The sequence below is a fragment of the Pleurodeles waltl genome, chromosome 9, assembly GCF_031143425.1.
Source record: "Pleurodeles waltl isolate 20211129_DDA chromosome 9, aPleWal1.hap1.20221129, whole genome shotgun sequence".
Classification (NCBI taxonomy): domain Eukaryota; kingdom Metazoa; phylum Chordata; class Amphibia; order Caudata; family Salamandridae; genus Pleurodeles; species Pleurodeles waltl.
In genome coordinates this window covers 587,936,442-587,959,867 of record NC_090448.1, presented here as the reverse complement: position 1 = coordinate 587,959,867, position 23,426 = coordinate 587,936,442, and positions in this window count along the sequence as shown.

Below are 23,426 nucleotides of genomic sequence, written 5' to 3'. Positions count from 1 at the left end.
TCCCATGGCTCCCGTCCCCTCCCGGAGGATCGTCGGACCAGGTAAGTCGATCGTCCATGAGGGGAGGGGGGTGGGGTGTGTTGTGTGTTGTGTGGGTGCATGGGGGTGTGCATGTGTGTATGTAGAGGGGGTGTGTGAGTGCATGTATGCTTGCGGGGGTGTTGTGTGTATGGGAATGAGTGCGTTTATGTCTGTGGGTATGTCTGTATGGATGTGTGCGTGTATGTTTGAATGTGGGTGTGCGTGTCTGACTGTGTGTGTGGATGTAGGCATGTATGTCGGCGTGTGTGCGTGTAAGTGTGTAGGTGGTGCCTGCGTGCGTGTCGTGTGGGTATGGGTGATGTGATGTTGGGGGTCGGGTGGGGAGGGGGGCCTTGCCACCTTTGGGGGGTGGCAGGGGTGGTGGGGGGTAGGGGAGGGAGTCGGGGTGGGGGTGAGGGTTGGGGGAGACCCCTATCAGTGCCAGGGAAGGAATTCCCTGGCACTGATAGTGCTTACCGTCATGGATTTCATGGCGGTTCAAACCGCTGGAAATCCACGGCGGTAAGCCGGGTCCGAATACCGCCGGCGGTCTAGTGACGGCCGCCGGGCTGGAGACCCAGGTCTCCAGCCCAGTGGACGTCTCCGCCCTGGCGGGCGGAACGGAGAACCGGCGGATGACCATGGCGGTAACCGCCATGGTCATAATTCCACAAAGTAAGACCGCCAGCCTGTTGGCGGTCTTACCGCCGGTTCTCCGCCTTCCACCAGGGTTGTAATGACCCCCTAAGTCTATGGTTGTAAGTTAATGTAGTTAAAATGTGATGCTCTCTAGGGGTTGTTTTATGCTTGCATTTTTCATGGTTAAAAAGTTTATAAAAATACACAGACACATGTTTTGCTAACTTTAAATGGTTTATTGAGATCATAATCTTAGAGTGGAGGGGCATAGAATTAAGGGGGTTTGAGTGGAGTGGCATGTTGTGGAGATGAGTGAAATGTGTAGTGGCATAGAGAAGAGTGACGTAGAGTGGAGTGATGTGGAGTGCCATAGCATGTCAAAGTACAGTGGAGTGGAATAGAGTGGCATGTCAAAGAGTAAAGTGATGTGGTGAGTCATAGAGTGGTGTGTCATAAAGTGTCTTAGAGTGGAGGGGCATAAGGTGGAGTGACATAGAGTGGAGTTACATGTCATAAGGTAGAGTGGGTAACATTTAGTAGAGTGCAGTGGCAAGTCATAGGGTAGAACGGCATGTCAAGGAGTAGAGTGATGTGTTGTAGAGTGAAGTGGCATATAATGGAGTGGAGTTGGATGGCGTAGAATGGAGTGGAGTAACATGGAGTGGAGTGTCATAGAGGGGAGCGGAGTGTCATAGAGTGGAGTGTCAAAGAATGGAGGTCTATGTAGTAGAGCGACGTAGACTAGAAGGACATAGAGTGGAGTAAAGTGTTGTTGAGTGGAGTGGTGCTGTATCATGTATACATGGTGTGGTATGGAACCTCCTTACAAATAGCACTTTTTCAATTGAAATGACCATTACAAGTGCACAGACATACACTTTTAATGATAACATTATACAACACATAAACAATAATGTGTGAAAATGGCATAAGGTCGTGTACTAACGTATCTTGATTGTAATAAAATATTTGTGTCTATCTCAATTCAGAATTACAACATATGTGCTTTATTTGTGCTTTCCTAACTCTCCATATTCTGAAATATCTGCACAGTTTATTTCCATATATTTAAATGCTGATGTATGCTAGAAAAATCATTTCCTTTCACCACAACATTGTTACATAAATACTCTCACTTTGAAGTCAGAGAAAGAAAAGTAAGCACCAAGCTCTCTCAGAAGATCGAGTCTGACATTTGACCTCTTTGAATGCTAGCACATTTGACAAGATAAGAATACGATTTAAAGGTCTGTTTCCATAAACTAGCACTTGTGGAAGAATAGAAATATCTGCACCGTTTACTTACATATTTTTAAATGTTGTGTGCTTGAAAAACCCTTTCCTTTCAACACAAGATTGTCACATAAATATTCTCACTTTGAAGTCAGAGAAAGAAAAGTAAACACCAAGCTCCCTCGGAAGCTCAAGCCTGACATTTGACCTCTATCTTTGAATACCAGCACATCAGACAAGATAAGAATAAAATGTAAAGGTCTGTTTGCATAAAGCAAGCACTTGTGGAGGGGGCGTGGCTTGCTGGCTAAGATGGTGGGCGCAAGTTAAGTGCGCTCCATGGTGACACCCCAATTATCCGTAAGTTATACGGACTTGGGGGACAATCGGCACCTGCACCAGCACCCATCTGAAAGTGGGACCCCCTGGAGCTGGGGGAGCTGTTTGGGTGCATTGGGGAAGCATCCGGACCGCCGCCAGAGCAGCCGGGCCATGTGAGAGGATGAGGGGCGTAGCCTACCCTGGGGGCGCTGCACAGCCCGGACTGGTGGCGATTGGACCAACGCTGCGGTGCCTCCAGGCCCGTTGGAGGCAGCAGAGATGGCAGAGGCAGAGAGTGTACACAACACTACGGTTGCTGCCGAGTCTGGGATGGGCGATGAGGTACGGGGGTCGTCTAGTTGAGAGTGAGCGGCTGCCCCGCTCAGCCACGCAGAGCCTGACGGGCATTACTGCGGCCCTGCAGTGGCTGGGCGTGCAGGGCCTGCGAATATTGGGCTCCTGCGGTGCTGTCACCGGGCCCTGAAGACTGTGGTGGACCGAGGGGAGGTGCATGGTGGGGCCCTATGAGAAGTGATGGCCTGCTGCAACTTGATTTGCTGCTCCCCGGTGGCGGAAGGGGAGTGCAACTGAGTCAGTGCCTGTCGTTTGGACCAGAGTTGTGCACTGGAGTGCAGAGGCCAACAGGTGGAAGGCTGCTGCCCTGCTTGGCTGACCCCCTCTGCGAATCTTTGTTTGACCGTCCAGAACTGCCGGACATTATTGCAGATTGCTCCTAGGGGAAACCGATTGGTGAGTTCCCTGTGCATCTGGGCTGCTCGTACTGCTGCACCTTGACTATAGGACTGTGCATGCAAGCGGGCTTCCTACATCTCTTATGGACGATACCGCGCAGGTGCCCACACTTGTGACCTGAGTTAATGCACAGACCCCCCCAAACCACAATATGGCAGGAGCGGGCCGCCTCCGCTCTTGAACGGGAGCCAGGCTGCAGACACCACAGTCGGAGGCCCTACCCCTGGATAGCAGTAAACTGGATGCGGTGCTGGAGGCTGTGGAGCGCATAGGCACCTCCCTAGATCAGGCTCAGACCTCGTTAGAGGGCAAAATTGATAAAGTGGCTAGTGATCTCACCCTCCTGCACGCAGACCACTGAAAACTAGCGGATAAAACCCGCAGACTAGAAGGCCAGCTTTAAGACTTAACACCTAAGACGGACCGGCTAGAGACTTTGTTGCAAAACATGCTGGACCGGATAGGGATCCTGGAGCACTGTGTAATAGATGCAGAAGGTCGTACCAGATGGAACAACATCAGAGTCATAGGCCTGCCGGAAGGCACGGAGGGCCCAGACGTGGTTGCCTTCACTGAATCCTGGCTTCGGAAGCTGGTGCCGGAGGGCTCATTGACACTCTTCTTTTTGGTTGAACGAGCCCACAGAGTTCCTACCAGGGCCTGCCGGCTGGGTGCTGGACCACGCCCTTTCCATCTCTGTCTCTTACATTATGCAGACAAAGATATCATGCTCCGAGCAGTAAGAACACTCCCCACAATCCGAGTGCACAACAATCTGGTTATGATATTTCGGGAATACACCATTGCAGTACAAAGAGAGGGTGCATCCTTCTTGCCCATTAAGTGCAAACACCGCACCCTTAATCTGTTGTATTCCCTTCTCTTCCCAGCCAAGCTGGGAGGAGTAGCTGATGATAAAACGCATTTCTTCAGCATGCCAGAGGTGGTTTGGGACTGGGTGGAGTCTTTAAAACTGATAGTCAAAGAGACCCCGACATAGCCAAAGCAGCGTCCCGGGACCTACAACCCCGTAAACATAGACATCGTAAATGGTGGGCGGCTGCCTTGGGAGAGGTGCAACACGCTCCCGACCTGGAACAAATTAAACAATAACTCCAGTGTGCACTACAAATCGCAGCAGCCATCAGTATCCTTTCCGTTGCCTCGGATGGAGAAGCGGACCTCACTAACTCTAACGGAGATGGAGGCTCCTCCCTTGAGACGTCCTCTGAACTTGGATCATCCCACAGTCCAGCGGTGACACCCCAGACAGCTGACAAATTACTCTGACTCTACCCAATTGTCACACAATTCATTGTTAAGCAGTCAGTGGTAATGTAAATGTTAAATGTACTACTCGAATAGTTGTGCACTGATGCACCACGCATCTCAATCTAGCTTGTGACCACACGGGTGGTCTGGCGCTGCTGACCCTGAAGCTACGGCTGGCGGGCCACTGGGCGTCACGCTGCCCTATGTCCCCTACATTACATGTTTCATTCTGCTGCTGTTAACTCCCCACATTTATGCTGGTCTAGAGGTTGTGCCCCGGCTCTTACCACATATCACTCACCTCGCCTACCCCACTCTCCCACTAGAGGAGTCCTTTTACTTGTATTTGTTACGCTAAATAGGTGTATTGTTTAATTTGGGAAGACACCAGTTGTCCCTCTGCTCTAATGGTATTCATTTATGTTACTACTGGACCTGTTACTTGTCCTAAGTTGTTCCTGTTTTTCTTTGTAGGGAGCCTGCATTCACCCTGCCCGCTGTCCCATTGGGGCCCAGCTGCTGGTCCAGTGGAACTCCCTGTCTCTGGGGTGGAGGCTCTGGAACACTGTCTAACTACTGATCCACCATGAGCCCTTTCAATCTCTTCACATGGAATGTGCAAGGCATACACACACAAGCACGCAGATATTCCAGATATTCATATCTTAAAAGGCATTTAATTCATAAAGCTTTCCTGCAGGAGACCCACCTTGCGCAACCTGAGGTGGCTAGATTGCAACGGCGCTGGTGCGGACAGCTTTATGTGACAGGTTTCTCCTCTTATGCCAGGGGGACACTTATTTGGATTAAACCAGACATCCCCTTTGTAGCTGAAGATCATATTGTGGATGCACAGGGGCGATGTGTACTGGTGCGCAGACATCTTGCTGGCAATGCAGTAATGCTGCAGTCTATATATGCTCTGAACAAAGATCAAGCCTCTTTCCTCCAGACATTATCCAGCCTCATTTCTCTCTGGAGTGATCTCCCCTGGTTATTAGGGGGCGACTTTCTTTGCGTCCTAGACCCTTCTCTAGACCTCTCCTTCCCGCTGTTACCCACTGCACCTACAGATACAGCTGCGCATGCGCTACGCAGCTGGCTCCAACTCTGGTAATCAGTGGATGTGTGGTGCCAGCGTCACCCTACCTTTAGGATCTACTCGTTCTTTTCTGCTCCACACCAACTGCATGTCCGTCTTGACAGGATGCTAGTGTACCACTAATGTATATCCTGCAATACTGTGGTCCGACTATTTGGTCTGCATTCACTCAGATCACAATCCACAGCTTCTACAATTGGGATGGGACACAGCTCACCCCAGTATCCCCACTTGGCGACTCCGCCGGGAGCTCTTAGAGAATGCAGGATTTAGGGCATCGCTGGACAAGGCAATTCCTGAATACTTCGAACATAATATGGGCACGGCATCCTCCGGACTAGTAAAACGGGAAGCATTTAAGGTCTTCATCAGAGGTCATTGTATGGGCACACAGTGGAACTTGCGGAGGTCTAGTCAGAGCGACTTGACCAAACTGGAGAAGTCCCTGATGAGATATGAGCGTAGAAACTCCCACCTCGCATCAGACTCCCAACAGCTAGCAAATGCCAGAGCAGAATGTATTTCCTTACTAGAGAGATTGCGCTGTTTAAACTATGCAGTTCACTCGGCTCGCACAAATGCCATGGCCGACCAATCGGGCAAATTGTTGGCCTGGCTTATTCGCCAAGATCAAGACCGAGGTCCTAATATGGAACTCCATTTGGCAATGGGGAACATCCTCCACACTCCGCAAGAAATCCACACTGAACATACTAGGCATTATCAGTCGCTTTACCGCTCCACAGTGACAGCAGATCTTGAGGAAAAAGCTGACTTTTTCTCATTACTTTCCTTACACCGACCAGCGAGAAGAGCTGGAGGCGCCCATAACATTGGCTGAAGTGCACAATAGTGTACGTGCCAAATCAGCAGGCAAAACCCCAGGCCCGGACGGTCTCCCGTCTGACTTTTTCAAGACCTTCTCTGCAACTCTTGTGCCTCGTCTTATCTGTCTTAATGAGCAAGCACTGCAGGAGACATCCCTACCAGCTTCACAGCGTGAGGCACTACTGGTGTCACTCCCTAAGCCGGGCAAGGACCCATCGGAACTGGGTTCCTACAGACCACTAGCGATGATCAATACTGACTACAAAATCCTGTCAAAGGTTCTGGCAATGCATTTGGCGCCTCTGCTCCTGCAACTAGTGCACTCGGACCAGAATGGTTTTGTGCCAGTGCGGAACACTTCACACAATACCAGGTGCCTATTCAGAGTCATGAAATACTCAACGTGGGACTGGCCTCATGCAGGATGTCTAGTGCCCAACCTGGAGAAGGCCTTTGATTATTTGGAATGGTCCTATCTGTTCAAGTCGCTGCACCGATTTGGTATCAGCCCACAGTTCCTACACATGGTCCGGCTGCTGTATACCCGGCCCAAGTCCAGGGTTAAAGCTGGCACAATCATATCTGATCCGATAGAGGTGGGCAGAGGTACTAGACAGGGCTACCCCCTCTCTGTTACTGGTTTCTCTGGCAATGGAGCCTCTGGCTGTGGAATTCCGCAGAACTGGAGGGGCATGGGGCATCCCATTGGGTGACGGCCTACACATCACATCTTTATATGCAGATGATCTTCCTTTGTATTTCAGAGACATTGGTAACGTCGATCCTGAAATTACAGTCATCCTGAACCATTTCACCACCCTCTCCGGTCTGCATGTTAATTGGGCACAATTGTGCCTCTTCCTCTTTGATTCAGAACTGCCAGATCCAGGACTGCGACTTTCTGGAACTGATGTCCCCTGGCAACCCAGGACATTCCGCTATCTGGGCATACAGGTATTTCACAAGGAGAGGGATCTTCATGATGCCAATCTTCACAAGGCAGTGTCATCCATCCACTCTCAGATGACCTTCAGGCAAACACTGCCACTTTTGGTAGTTGGCAGGATCGCCCTCCTGAAAATGGTGGTGCTCCTCGCCTCCTATACTACTACTCCAATTTGCCATACAATGTTACAGCCGGCGTCTTCAGCGAATTGGAACCTAGAATGCAGAAATTTATCTGAAACAAAAGTCGTTGCAGAGTAGCGTTAAAAAAACTCTACTTACCCCTGGCCCAAGGTGGCCTCTGGGTGCCAAATATGAAGCACTATTACTTGGCCTCTCAGCTTCAGTGGGTAGAACGTTGGCTGGCAGGCCTTCAGCTTGCCGAAACCACAACCAGTTCCCCACCCTGGACACTGGCTCAGATTCAGCACCTCTTCCAACCCCTTACAACGATGAATGACACTTCAAGCTTTACTCATCTACAACAAGTATATTTTATTTCAGGTGCATGGGTCAGGGAGACAAAGAAAGAGACATGTCAAAGGCACTAGCGTGAGCTTGTGAGAGATCATAGGTGAAGAGATTAGAGGGACAGAGAGTAATAGATATAGAGGTGTGCGAGAAAGTTTGGAGGGAAAGAGAAAGTGAGACAAAATAATACAGAGCAAGAGATCTTGAAAGTACAGAGATAAGTGCTGGAAGTGTGGGAAAGAAAGACTTGGGCACAAGTATAAGATATGGAGAGTATGATATTGCACACAGGGTCATTGAGCAGGAAGAAATATGTATGAAAGAGCGAGAGATAGCGAGGCAGAAAATGACAGACAAAACCCAGTCAAAATGACCCATAAACAACATAGAGGTGCATAACATGGGGAAAAATAATGGAGGCAGAAGTGATATAGGGACACAGAGGGAGCTAGAGATTCAGAGGTGGCGTCAAGGCACAAATAGGAGACAAAGAACGAGAAATGTAAGAGAGAGACTCATTAATATAACTGATAGGAATTGAGATGAAAAAGAGGGAGTTCAAAGGAATGGTGCTGATTTAGTGTGTGTGTGTGGGTGTGTGTGTATTTGTACTTGTGTCTGAATGTGTGTGTAAAAAAGAAGGAGGTTAAGAGGGAGCTAGAGGATCACAAATGCCTAAAGCATGTCAGGTGTAGGTCAAAGACATAGACTGAAAATATGACAGGGCAAAGAGGCAAAAAAGCATGAAAATAGGAGAGAGTCAGAGGCATCAAAAAAACAAAACTTATTGTAGGAGGCTGGCCTGGTTTGTAGTGGGTACCTAAGGTACTTACACCTTATACCAGGTTCAGTTATCCTTTATTAGTGAAATGTAGGCAGTGTCTAGCAGCTTAGGCTGTCTAGGAGTAGCTGTAGTAGAGCAGCCAAGGCTGAACTAGAAGACATGCAAAGATTTTGCACTACCACTATAGTCACACAGTACATATACACAATAAAAGATAATGCTCAGTGTTACCAAAAATAACAGTACTTTATTTTAGTGACGCAAGGCCACAAAGTATCTTAGAGGCAATACTCCTTCTGGAGGTAAGTATTATACACAATATATACACTAGTAACCAAAATCAGGCAAGTAAACAGTCATGGAATAGTGCAAACAGTAGAAAATACAATATATTGCAATAGGCCTAGGTGCAACACAAACCATATACTAAATTAGTGGAATGCGAATGTCTAATTCCCCCCTAGGCAAGTGTAGTGTGTAGAGGGGTTCTGGGAGTGTAAGTGAACACCAACGACAAGAAAAGTACCCCAACCCAGGGCCCAGGAAAGCCGGGGTAAAGTACAAGTTTCCTCAGAACACACTACAAGTCGTGATGAAGAATTATGCAAGGACCAAGCAAGACTGCAAGCAACCAACGATGGATTCCTGGACCTGAAGACCTGTCGAGAGAGGAGATCAAGTCCAGAAGTCCAAGAAGAGTCCAAGAAGAACAGCAGCCCCTGCCCACCTTGAAGAAGGTGTAAAAGTGGATTCTCCAGTTGGAAGAAAAGTACAAAAATGCACTAAAGAAGATAGCTGTGGGTTCCTGCTTGGTGCAAGAGATGTCCCACGTCGAGTTGTTGGATGCAGACTGTTTGCATCACTGGATTCAGCCAACAAGCCTTGGTTCACCAAGTACACATTTTGCGTCAAAGAGGAGCTGCACGGACCCAGGAGGGACCTGGGGGTCTCAACTTAGACTGAGGAGACAGAGGGGGCTCACAGCACTTCCGAGAGCCCTCACAAGACCAGGCAGCACCCACAGGAGTCCCAGGACAAGAGGACACAGAAGTTGCAAAGTGTGTTAATCGCAGCAATACACAGGAGGATCCCACGCCACCGGAGAACAACTCAGAGAGCTGTGCATCGCAGAATGGAGTGCTGGGGACCTGGGCTACGCTGTGCATGAAGAACTTTTGGAAGAAGTGCACAGAAGCACAAGGAGCTGCAGAAGACGTAGTACACAGGGGAACTGTCGCTACACGAAGAGGTAAGCTCTTACCTCCACCACATTTGGACAACTGGACGTTTGTGTAGGAGGGAGGACTGGTTTATAGTGGGTACCTTGGGTACTTACACCTTATACCGGGTCCAGTTATCCCTTATTAGTGAAATGTAGTAGTGTTCTAGCAGCTTAGGCTGATAGCGGTAACTATGGCAGAGCAGCTTAGGCTGAACTAGGAGACATGCAAAGCTCATGAAATACCACTTATCGTTACACAGTAATTATACACAGGCAAAGACAATACTCAGTGTTACCAAAAGTAAAGGTATTTATTTGGGTGACACAGTACCAAAAATATCTGAGATACAATACTCCCTCTGGAGGTTCGTATTATACACACTATATACACTAGACACCAAAATAAAGCAAGTAAATAGTCATAGGACAGTGCAAACAATAGGAAATGCTGAAGAATGCAATGGGAGAAAATAGGTCTAGGGGCAACACAAACCATATACTAAGAAAGTGGAATGCGAAGGCAAGTGTAGTGTGTGCAGAATTGCTGGGAGAGTAAGAATACAGTTAAGGTAAGTAAATTACCCCACCCCAGAGCCCAGAAAAGCAGGAGTAAAGTACTGCAAGTTTCCTTAGGACAAACTACACCTCGTGATTGGGATTATTGCAAGAAACAACCAAGTCTACAAACAACGAACAGTGGATTCCTGGACCTGAAGACCTGCAAAGAAGGAGACCACGTCCAGAAGTCGAAAGAAGTTCCAGGAAGGACAGGAGCCCCTGCCAACCCAGGAGAGGGTGCAAAAGAAGAGTCCCTGGTTGGACGAAGACTGCAGGAATGCACCCTCTGAAGATGCCAGCAGGTTTCTGCATGATGCAAAGGATGTCCCACATCATGAAGTTGGATGCAGGTGAGTTTTGGCACTGGATTCCTCCAACAAGCCTTGGTTCCAGCAAAGTCGCATTTTGAGTCAACTGGGCGCTATCTGGACCCAGGAGGGACCTGGGGTCCTCAACTCTGTGTGAGGGCTAAGACGGGGCTCTGAGCACTTCAGAGAGCCCTCAGAGCACCAGATAGAGCCCACGGTTGTCCCAGGACACGGGGACAAAGGAGGTGCAAAATGCAGTTGGTGCAGCACTACAAAGGAAGGTCCCACACCGCCGGAGATCAATTCAGTGAGTTGAGCATCGCAGGATAGAGTGCTGGGGACCTGGGCCAGCCTGTGCATGAAGGAATTTTGCAAATAGTGCACAGAGGGCTCAGGAGGTGAAGAAGACACAGTGCACACGGGTACTGTCGTTCTGGGGAAGGCAAGGTCTTTCCTCCTCCAAATTGAGACAGCCCGACCTCAGGACAGTCTGTGTCGATGGGGTCCACCCTCTGTGTTCCAAGGAGCAAGCTTGTCACTGTGAAAGGAGTACAAGAGAACAGGTCGTCAACTGAGAACGTGCCTGTGTGAGCAGGGGAGTGACTCCATCCCCCCACTGGAGATTTCTTCGGTCCTTCTGGTGCAGGGTGAAGACAGGGAGTCCTCAGAGCGTGCACACCATGGAAAATGTTGCAGTTGCTGGCTGGAGCTGAAGTTGCAGAAGAAAAGTATCCCTTGTGGATATTTTGTTGCTGTTACAGCAGTTCCTGGAGCAGGCTGCGGTTGATCCGAGGTCAGAGGATGAAGTAGTAGTTGCAGAGGATTCCTGCTGGAAACTTGCAAGTAGAATCGGAGGAGAACCCACAGGACAGACCCAAAATAGTCCTGAGAGGGGGAATGGCTACCTTATCAGTCAGGAGGGGTCTCTGACATCACCTGCTGGCACTGGCCACTCAGAGCCCTCTAGAGTGCCCCCACACCTTGCAGCTTGATGACTGAAGTCTGGAACACACTGGAGGAGCTCTGGGCACCACCCATAGGGTGGTGATGGACAGAAGAGTGGTCACTCCCCTTTCCTTTGTCCAGTTTCGCGCCAGAACAGGGGACAAGGAGTCTGTGCCCTTCAAACAATTTTCAGAGGCAGGGGGAGGCTACCCCTCCCCATCCTGTGTACTCTATTTCAAAAGGGAGAGGGTGTAACACCCTGCTCCCAACGGGAATGCTTTGTTCTGCCTTCCTGAGACTTAGCTGCTCAGACCCTAGGAGGGCAGATCCCTGTCTGTGAGGTGGCAGCAGCTGCTGGCTGCAGTGCAAGCCTCAGAGAGCTAGTTCGGCAGTACTAGGGGTCCATAGTGCATGTAATTGGCTCCCCAATACCAGATTTGGAATGGGGACAATTCCATGATCTTAGACACCTTACATGGCCATATTCGGAGTGACCATTGTGAAGCTACATAGAGGTATTGACCTATATGTAGTGCACACGTGTAATGGCATCCTTGCACTTACAACGTCCGGGGAAATGGCCCTGAACTATGTGGGGGCACCTTTGCTAGTGCAAGGGTGCCCTCACACTTAGTAACTTTGCACCTAACCTTATAAGTTACTTAAGTGCAGTGAAAATGGCTGTGAAATAACATGTGCGTTATTTCACGCAGGCTGCAGTGGCAGTCCTGTGAAAGGGTTTGTCTGAGCTCCTTATGGGTGGCAAAAGAAATGCTTCAGCCCATAAGGATCACCTGGAACCTCAATGCCCTGGGTACCTAGATACAATATACTAGGGGTCCAGTGTGCCAACCGGGCTTGGAATATGGAATCACTTAACTATAGTGATAAATTTTGTAAACAGAGAGAGCATAAGCACTGGAGTTCTAGTTAGCAGAGTTCCAGTGACATAGTAAAGCATACTGACAATACACATAGGCCACAAGCTATGAGCACTGGGGTCCAGGCTAGCAGAGTCCCAGTGAGACAGTAAAACCACACACTGACAAATAGTTTTCAAACTATGAGCACTAGGGTACTGGCCAGCAGGACACCAGTGAGACAGTAAAAACACTGAAAAACAGGCCAAAATGGTGGTAACCATGCTAGAAAGAGGCTAATTTCTTACACATATGTAGTGAAATGAAAATGCAGAGAGACAGATGAATAAATACAGCACAGGATGAGTGAGAAAAAAGAGAGACAGAGAGATTTCAAATGAACAGGTGAAATAAAAGAAAAAGCAACACATATATGTGTAATCATAATTGGAGAAACTGAACCTGTCTCACATCTCTTTGATGGTCCCTGGACTTGGGATTCTTCAGCTACCTCAAAGGCCAGAAACCTGAATGTGCTCTTGATGATGAACTGTTGTTCACCCACACGCTATTGCATTGGTAAGAGGCATTAATATCAACAAAGGAGAGGGGGTTCTTTAAACTCCGCCTCTGGTGATCTTTTGTCCAGGACAGAATGGCCCTCAAATGTATCCAGGCTCACCACAACCTCAGAATGTGTCATTTTTCCAGCACGACCAACATTTTTAGGGAGAGGCTGCAGGAGAGGAAAACGAGGGAGATGAGAAAGAAGGTGAATCCAGTGGATCAACGAAGAGACAGAAGGGATGAACACCCAGTGCCAAACATGGGAGCAGCAAGCGGCCCCGACCGGCCTTTAGATGTGGTGGTCAACCTCATAGAAGGGATCCTCTCAACAGATGAACTCTCTGTACTATCTGTACTCAACAAGGTACTTGGTTTTGTTGCCACAGCACACATTGACAAATTCAAGATGGGGTGCGAACTAACAGAGTTTTTTTGGAAAAACATGAGTAATGTTTTTTTCTGTAATAATCCAGCTAGGGAATCAGATGATGGATACACTACCCTAAGAAGAAATCCAAATTTAATCCACCACCATACCTCCTGATCTATGGGCATTTGAGGAGGTGGTGATAAAACGGGTTGAGGAATTAAACCCTAGGAGAGACAGCTTTCAGAATCTGGCTAGAAAGGAAAGAATGGCATCAAAAACCTTTAGGTCCTGATTTAAGAAACATTGTGCTGCACCCAGTGCAGCACCACTTTTCTTCCACCCCTAAGCACCACCCCCATGCCACCCTGTGTGTGTTATATCTAAGATACAGCGCACCATGGCATTAGGGAACTAGCATCAATTTCTTTTACGCTAGTTCGAAGCTTGGCAGGATTAGCATAAAATTTTTTAACGCCAATCCTGTGAAGCCCATTGAGAACCATTGAAATGGCATGCCTCCTTTTAACGCCTGCTCTGAGCAAGTGTTACAAGGTGTTACAAGTGCCGAAATAAATGGCGCAAAGAAATCTTTAAGATTTTTTTGGCCCCCCTTGCATACATTATGCCTGGCACAGGCATAAGGTAGGTCAAAGGGTTACGAAGTCACGCAATGCATGCATTGCACCACTTTGTAAATATGGTGCAGAGATTTTGGCCTGGTTGGGCCCCACTAGTGTAAAAAAATGACACTAATGTGGCACTAGGAGGAGGGGCTCCTAAATCAGCCCCTTAGTATGAAGTCCCACTTGATTATAAAACCTGCAGAAAAGGGGGAGCCATAGTCACACAAGGCAAAGAATAATACAGAGAGGCATGTGTCAAGCTATTACGAGATGAAAGGAACTACGAGGTCCTCTGGACAGATCACACTAGCTGTCTACAGGACTTGAATAAAGAGCTAGTAGTTGAGGCTAGTGACGATGAGTGGATCGCTAAGAAAAAGCAAGAGTTTCTCATTACTACTCAATCTAGAATGCCTCCATTTGATACCATTTCTAAAATTCATAAAGGCAGTATGCCCCCCAAGCAAGAACACATATAGTATCAGGCATAGGTTAGGTGTTGGAACTACTGTCACAATATATCGATAGGTTCTTGTGCCCCTTTGTAACACAAACAAGTTCTTACATCAAGGACACTAAGCACCTGCTGAATCTACTGAAGGAAGTAACATATGACTCAGCAGCTGAAACTTTTTTGTGTTTTGATGATGAGGTGCTCTATACTAGCATTCTGCAAGTGGAAAGCCTACAGGTAATTACCAACCTTTTGCTAGCCTAAGAGTGGCCATGGGCTGCCCGAATTCAGTGAACAATGAAACTTGCGGAGCTAACATTAATGGAGAATTTCTTCACATTCGAGGATCAAATCTTTTTACAACGCTATGGTACTTCTATGGAAGTACCTTTAAGCCAAGCATAGCCTGCCTCTACATGAGCTTGTCTGAAGATGAGAACATATGGACCAACAATCAATTTGGTGACCATATATGGTTTTGGCTGCAATATAGCAATGACATTCTAGTCATCTGGCAAGCAGATGAAACTACTTTTGAATCTTTTAATGCCTGGCTGAATAAAAGAAATCCATTGATGATTTTTAAAATGTAAACAGTCAGAATCTGTGTTTCGTTCGTTGATGTCAAGATCACGACAAAGTATGGCAAGCTCATCAGTTGATTGTACACCAAGCCGACAGATCAGACTAGATCAGACTAGCTTGGTGCATTTTAATAGGGCTCACCCATTTGCTCTCAGACAGAATATACCAGTGGGGTAGTCCCTATGAATCAGGAGAAACTGTGTTGAGATCCAGACTTCATAAATGCAGAAAAACTCACAAACAAATTGAAGGGGAAGGAATACCAAGAATGTATTACAACTAAAGCACAGAAGAGGGTGCAAAATGTTGCCAACGATGCCCTCCTCGAAACCAACATCCAGCAAGACACCAATTCCCTGATTCTTGTCAGCACCTTCAATTCCTCGACTAACATCATAAAGAAGATCGGGAATAAGCACTGGCGCATCCTGGCTTCCAATCAGTTGACTTTTGATGAACCTCTCTTTTCATTCCAGGAAAACAGGAGCATACAGGATAGAGTGGTGCACAGCAGCTTGTTGCAAATCACCCCTGAAACACAGACCACTTCATTGGACCTTGCGGCAGTCACTACACATTTTTCCTGTGCCGGTTGTGCAGTCTGCCCCTTAACCACACAAACCAAAACTATAGACCTTGGCTTCCCCAAGCTTTGAGAGCAGAGGGTGCATGCCAACTGCAACAGAAGCAACAAAATATACATAATCACTTGTTCGTGTGGCCTCTGCTACATAGGTATAATGACAAGAAAAATAAAAATGAGTACAGTCAGGTGTAGGAAAACATCAACAAAATTGATGACATTTTCTTGAGAAAAATCACAGCAATAAGGAAATTAGGTGGTCAATTTATGAGAAACTTGCCCCTCGAGTTTGGATCAATAATAGACTCCTAGAGAAGGAGCAAGGTCTACAGATTGGAAACAAACAAATACGGTTTGATTGATAAAATCCCTTGGAATCACTAGCCCCACTAAGAAATAACACAGTGTTTGTGGGAATGGTTTTTGTCACACTTGTTGCTAAATAAAGATATGGTCTGATAATCAGGTTTCCCTGTTAGAGATGTCATTTTCGGTTCATAAATGAAGGAGTATAACCATTATTTGGAAATCACTAAAATCCTACTTTCTTTTAACCCCCCTCAGTTAAGAAGTAGCTTAACCCTGATAAAAATATATAAGAAACCCTCTTTTTTTCAATAGTGGTCATTAATGGGCATTATTGAAGACAGAATTGAATTTCAAAATCTCATGGGACTTCCCCTGTGTACAACACTGTATGCAGCATAAGGACACTACATCTCCCATGATTACAAGGTCTGACGCATTGGCAAGCATTCACCAGTTCCACAATTGGGGTTATGACACACTTGCAGGCTCTGGCACAGGAATGCATCTCTTGAAGACTACATCTCCCATGGCACTGCAACCTGGTTTATGATTGAGAAAGTGCCAACTCTGATCTTGGTGGTATGGCACAGCACACCACAGGGCTGAATCACAGCAAGGCATGTAACACGTTCAATCATTGCAGCTACACAGCAGTTGCAAAGACTTCTATGGCCCCTAGGATAGGCTGGGAGGTTCCTCAGCTAGTTAAAACTGGCAGAGCTGGGGTGGATATAAACCTTCTCAACTAGGCATTATCTGCCACAAGCCAGTGAGAGTGGAGCCAAGTAGGTGCTGAGGAGGGTAGGGACCCTTGACAAAGTGCTGAAAATGCATGAGGTGTGATTTTGCCTAATACAATTTTAAAAAAAAAGGAAATATCTGAAATAAGCAGTAGGTGCTTTCTAAAAAGGGTTTATTATAATCATTATAAGTTGTTCCATTGCCATTTCAGGGTTTGACTACAGGTTCTACACCTCCAGATCTGGTGGAGTCAGAGTATCCCAATCATTGGGTGAGTGTATATATGGTGCTATCCAACTCAGCAGCACGGTCTCAGATGTATGGTTATAGGTGAGTATATCCCACACCCTGATGAGGGGAGCCCTGGGTGATGGTTGTTGAGATATGCGGGCACTGGGGTGATAGCCAGATTGCGGCTAGCACATATCAAGTCTCACTTCTGAAAAACATGAGTTGGGTCAGCAGCTGCTTCGCGCAGGCATGGCACAAAAACATTTTGTGGCAAAAAGCCATTTTGATGGCGCATATGTGAAGTTAAAAGGACACCAATGAGTGTTAGTGTAGCTCACAATTGTGTAGCATACGATTGGCACACACGATGGGGATGAGTACATGTCACTTCCTGAGACATAATGTAGCATGCCATTCATTTCATGACTACAGTTGGAAACTTGGAGTGGCACGCATATGACTGCCATTGCATGCTTTGAGTGTCTTTGCATACTGCACAAAAACACATGAAACAAATCGCCTGGGGCAAGCTATAATTTGGAACCCACCCTGACAAAAGCCTGGGACCTTCATAGGCCATTAGTGTAGGGCTGAATCATGTTGGTGTGGTTGGTGAACTTAGGGTCATAGAATCATTAAGCCATATAAAACCCCTATTGTAGCATAGATTTTAACCGCTGCCATACATCCCCATTATTGAATGGATACCTTGGGAGTAGATCAGGAATTTCTATCTTAGAGTTAAGCCCCTTGTTAATTTTCTTAAAATAGCTCCCTGGCAGATGGTTGAGCCCAACCTGACCTCTAGGAGTCAGGGTAAACCTGATGATGAAGCATGCCACTATTAGAGTGAGTGAGAGATATATATAACAAGAGCAAGGTTTTCCCCTTTTGTACACCTCCTTACTAGTAGTGTATAGATGTGACAGGTGTCTTGGCCCTTCGGTCAATGTGCCTCTTGGCCATGGGGGATATTCTAGTGGTAGTGATAAGCATTAATCTCCATCTTTCCCTTGACAGTATAATCCTCACACTACCATCTAACAGCTGGAACTGATGAGAGCAACATTCTGTCTTGCCTTGATTACTATAACTTTATCTACAATGATCCCCAAATCTCTCATTGCCAGTTTGCAAAGAATACAAAACTAGGCAGCGAAGTGCTTTACCTTTCACCATGATCCAATGATATCATGGTCCACTAACTGTAAAGTGTTAATGAAAGGGTTAACAGGAAAAAACTCTCACAGATGAAGTTGGCAGAATGTACTTGCCCATCAAATCAAGAGCACAGAGAGGGCAATAGGCCAATGAGCAAGATTAAAGCAACCTTTATAAGTTCATTACATTTTGAGACGACAAGAGGCCTGCTGTTTCCAGGTCAACTGTGGGCAGGGACTTTATGAAGAGGATCAGTCCATCGCCTGCCCACTCCCTCCTGCTTAGCGAGACACTCATTCTTGAGAGCTCCCATGTATGCATCCAGTTGCCATATCACTGACATTGACCATATACAGGTTTTGTATAATAGCACCTCACTACTGAGAATACCAAATGTTGAAGGTGAATTCTAAACATGCATGAGCGAGGCCTGATAATAATATGGTGGCAAATTCTGTAAGGTCGCACTCCCTTGTATAGTCCTATAGAGGCCAGAAATTGATTGGCCGAAACGTTTCAACTATTTCTCAAGAGGACTCCACGTTGATATTGGAAAGGGAAGATTGATGCACAAATTACAAGCCTAATTACATTTGATGTTCAACATGTGAATATTATGTGAAGGTTATAAAGAATGGAAAGTGGACTACCTCATGACAGACCCAACTAGGAATGATGTTTTGGGCTGTCCACTTATTGCTATATATATGAGGACAATGGGCCTGATTTAGAGTTTGCCGGAGGGGATATTCAGTTTGCTGTATTACAAGTACCATAGACTATATTAGCATTGTAAAATGGCGGACAGGATATCTGTCATGATTGTGGCAGAGTGACCCTCTCTGCCAAACTCTAAATCAGGCACAGTGTGCCTGTGGTTTTAAAGTTTTTGGTAATTTGATTTAACTTAGGCACTTACAAATAAACTATTGATGTATAACAACACTGAAGGGAGAGTCTGAATGGATTAATACATTTGAAAAATGTATTAGCATATGATGACATGATCCAATTATATTCAAGTTTTACTGTAGAATAAAATGCCTGTACCTATCCCGCTAGAGTATTATCATTTTGTTTTTATATATAACTGCCAAAAACTCTAGAGGGTTATTTGGGCTACCCACCAAGGATAAGCACTCCCCCCTGTCCAATGGGGGTGGCAATTAACACTCTTCTAGAACTGTTGGGTCTTGTGGTGACCTCCCACCACCTCGCCACCCATTGCAAATGGTAGCAATAAATGGTTTGTAAGCCTACCTTGTTTTCACAATACTTGGAGATTGTTTTTTTTTTTACATTCCACAATACTTTCTAGAACTGGAATTACAATAGTAAATAGCCTCCTGGACTTTTCTGGGGAAAGCTTACATTGGCATGCGCATGCATTCAATCAAGCACAGCTCAAGTACATTGGTAATAAATGAGTTTGTGCGAACACTTAAGACATGTTTGGAAATATACTCCTTTAAGAAAATGTGAATTATTTTGCTTTTGAGCTAAAATTGTCAGTGATTGCATCCAAAATTACAAAAGCAAACAAAAACAAAAAAACATAAAGCTCTTGTCACAGAATGGTGATGCATGAATAAGTATACATTCATAAATGTATCATTTTATAAGCATCCCCCTGGCAGCCTTTAAAAGGCAGTTTTTCAGTTCACTATAAATTGAGAATCCCTTTGACTGTAAATATTAAGATGCCTCTTAAATCATTTTTTATAGTTATCTTAACGACAAGACTAAGACTTAATAAAACTAATGAATTAAAAAAGATCTTTCAGAAATGTTGGCATGTGTTAAAAACTGACGATATGCTTAATACCATTCAGGAAGATTATCCGAAGTTCACGTTCAGGAAGAGCCCCTCCCTAAAAGACTCTTTAAGTCAGAGCCTAGTACCACAACTAGAGCTGAGTAATGCTATTCAAGGTTTCTTTGTCTGTGATGAGTGCAAGGCATAAAGACACAGTAAGAGCTGTTAAGAAGTTAAGGTTCCAACAATTTCTATATCCTACTGCATAAAAGAAAATCTGGCTTGTAATTAGGAATACTGTGTCTAAGCATTGCCCATGTGATAAATATTTTGCGGGCAGCATGATCCATAAAGTGAAAAAGCGAGCTTTAGAACACAAGAGAGCCATTCTCCATGAGGACAAAATCTACACTACAAGGCATTTTAAGACATGTCATGATAAACGAGTGAATAAGTTGCAATCTGTAGTAATGGACAGTAATGGACAGAGTCCCTGTGGATGAGAGAGGGGGTAACAGGGCCCTTAAATTAATGAGATTGGAATTGAAATTGGTCATCGCGTTCAATACCTTACTCCCCGCAGGACTGAACTTGGATGAGGAACTGGCAGAGCATGTGGGATGATTATGAATGAGAAGTGGGGCGAGACATTAAATGCCACATGATTATTTGTCTCTTCATTTCTTTTTAGTTGTTATTGGCATCAAAGTATTTTATTGATTGTTTTCAACAGGTAACAGTGTTTCACATTTTCACTTTTTAGCTTCTATAATTAGGGTGATGGACTAAGAAGCTGTCATGGAGGCGAGCAGGCCACAAGTCGAAATATGATATTAACCTTAGGGTTGTTATTATTAAACAACAGAGCCATTGTATAATCTTTTATATAAAAGCTGATGTTTGTATTTGGTTGTGTTATATAGTAAAAGGATGCCAATAGTGATCAGGGCAGTTATATGAAGTGTAGAATGACTAGTTGCCCACTTGAGTTTGATTGAATATGAAAAGTCAGGGTTTGCCCTGTGAGATTTTTGATTGTTATATGTCTATGTTTAACAACATTTCAAAGAACTGGTCATATTGGGCTGATAATGTAACTGTAGGGAAAGATCCGGGACAACACGTCCGGAACCATGCCTGCGTTGTTCATGCCAGTGAACAACGCACATGCGTGGTTAAGGCAAAGAAAAAGAAAAATCCATCGAGAGAGGACGTGGGCAGGTAAGTGGGGCTGGGGCAGGGTTGGGGGTAGTTTTATGTGTGGGGTAAAGGGTTTGGGATAGTTAGGACATATATATTTTTTTTTAAGAGGCAGGGTGGGGGTTCAGTGCTATAGTTTTTAGGGCAGGGGTGGGTGGTCGGGGTTATTTTGTTTTTAGGGGTGGGGGAGTGTATTTAGGGAGTGGGGGTCGGGTTTTTAAGGGCGGGGGTTGGGGTAATTTTCTATTTAGGGTTGGTGGGGGGTCAGGTTTTTAGGGGCAGGGAGTTGGTGTAATTTTGTATTTAGGGCAGGTGGGGTGCGGGTTATTAGGGGTGGGGGTCAATCTATCAATCAATCAGGGATTTGTACAGCACACTACTCACCCGTGAGGGTCTCAAGGCGCTGGGTAATTTTGCATTTAGGGTGGGAGGCGGGTTTTCATGGGTGGGAGTCGGGGTAATTTTGTATTTAGGACAGGTGGGGGGTCTCGTTTTTAGGGGTGGGGTGGGGTGGGGGTTGGGGTAATTTTGGATTCAGGGCAGGTGATGGGTCGGGTTTTTAGGGGAAGGGTGGGGAGTTGGGGTAGTTCTGTATTTAGGGCGGGCGGGTTTTTAGGGGTCGGGATTTGGGTAATTTTGTATTTAGAAAGGGGGTTGGGATTTTAGGGGCTGGGTCAAGGTTGGGGTAATATTGTATTCAGGGAAGGCGGGGGTTAGGTTTTAGGGGCAGGGATGGGGGTCGGGGTAATTTTGTTTTTAGGGGTTGTGTAGTTTTATTTTTGGGGGTGTTGGTTTTAGGGCTCGGGTGGGTGGGGCTACTATCAGGGTAGTTTTTAAAGGTGGGGGGTCGGAGTACTTCTGTTTTCAGGGGTGGGGGGGTCATAGTAATTTTGTTTTTAGGGGTTGGGTTGTTTTATTTTTGGGGGTGAGGTCAGTTTTAGGGCTCATGGTGGGTGGGGGTATCGGGTTAGTTTTTAAAGGTGGGGGGTCAGGGTACTTCTGTTTTTAGGGGTGGGGTGGGGGTTGGGGTAATTTTGTTTTTACGTGTTAGGTTGTTTTATTTTTTAGGGTGGGGGTCAGTTTTATGGCTAATGATGGATGAGGGGGGTATCGGGGTAGTTTTTAAGGGTGGGTGGGTTGGGGTACTTTTGTTTTTAGGGTAGGGTGTGGAATGCGACAACCACACATGGCGTTTCTACACATGCCTCTACAATGGAAAATCAGTGTAAAGGCATGCGTGGTAAAGGCACGCGTGGAAACAACACTGTCATTGTTCCGACCACGTTGTTCAGGCATGCGTGGTTGCTGCATGCCTGTTTCCATCATACAACCGTAACCGTATGATTGAATAATCTGCAATTATGATTTATGGATGGAATGTTTAAAAATGGTCAACACATTTTGCTTGCACTGGTACAGCTGTTTAATCCTGTAGTCTGTCATTAATGTTTAGCACTCATTGCACTAGATGTGGAGGATTTACAGAGGTATTGTTAATGATAGCTGACTCATGATCAAGGGGGAGCGTGTCCCTGAAATGCGCCAGAACTGTGCTTTGTTATGAAATGATAAAAAAGTGCTTCCAAACAAAACATTGAGGCCATGACTACTTGTTGCAAGGGATCCCCTGTGGAGGAGCCCAGGGCAGGAGATAAGAATTTTGTGTTTATAAGGGAGTTGCTTCCCTGTCACTGCCTGCCATGCCAAGTGGCTGGGACTTTCACTGAAAAGGAATTGGAGACTTATCTTAACAAGTTTGAACATTACACGTGACTTTGGGCATGCATTGGTAGCCATTTACCAATTCCTGTAAAGAAGCTCTATTAAAACATAACTACAAATTTTGAATCAAATGTAACACTTGAAAATGCCACCTATAATACAAAAGAATAAAAAGGCAACATTACAGGAGACGTAGAAACTGAAAAGCATGTGTATGATTTGGGTACTGGCTATTTAGCCTACTGGTGGATAAGTGGTGCCTTTTTCTGCATTTTATATAGCCAGTGGCTAAATTTTGGAAATTATTTACTGTTTTCCTGGCGGCCTTCAAAATAGCAGAGAAACATAACTATTTACCCGGCAACTGCCTATAAAAGAGGTTGAACACTTTCCTTCTTGCAAATAGCAGAAAACTTTACTATTTACCCAGCCCTGGCTAAAGAGTATAGATAGTACACTGTTTGGCCTGCAGCCATGCAAATAACAAGGAAACCTCTCTATTTACCTGGCAACAGGCTAAATAGCGGTGGTTATGTACTATTTGACCAGAAGTCAAGTAAACAGCACATCTCTTTACAAATGTTTGGGTCCTTAATTATTTCACAAAAACTGATCACAAATTGCACACACACTTTCTTTTTTTTACAAATCAACCTATGTAGCATAAGGTTGTTCCACAAAAGAGTGAATTGCAGGGGTTGCAGAGTTATCTGTCTAATTTATAGATATTACACTTGTGTCTATTTGTGACCCTCTGTGATTGGCTTTAATCACAGGTATGGTGGCCTGCAAGTGGCAGCACGCCACTATCTGTATGACTGCATTACAAAATTGATTTTTTTTAAAGCAGCCCATGTTCCTT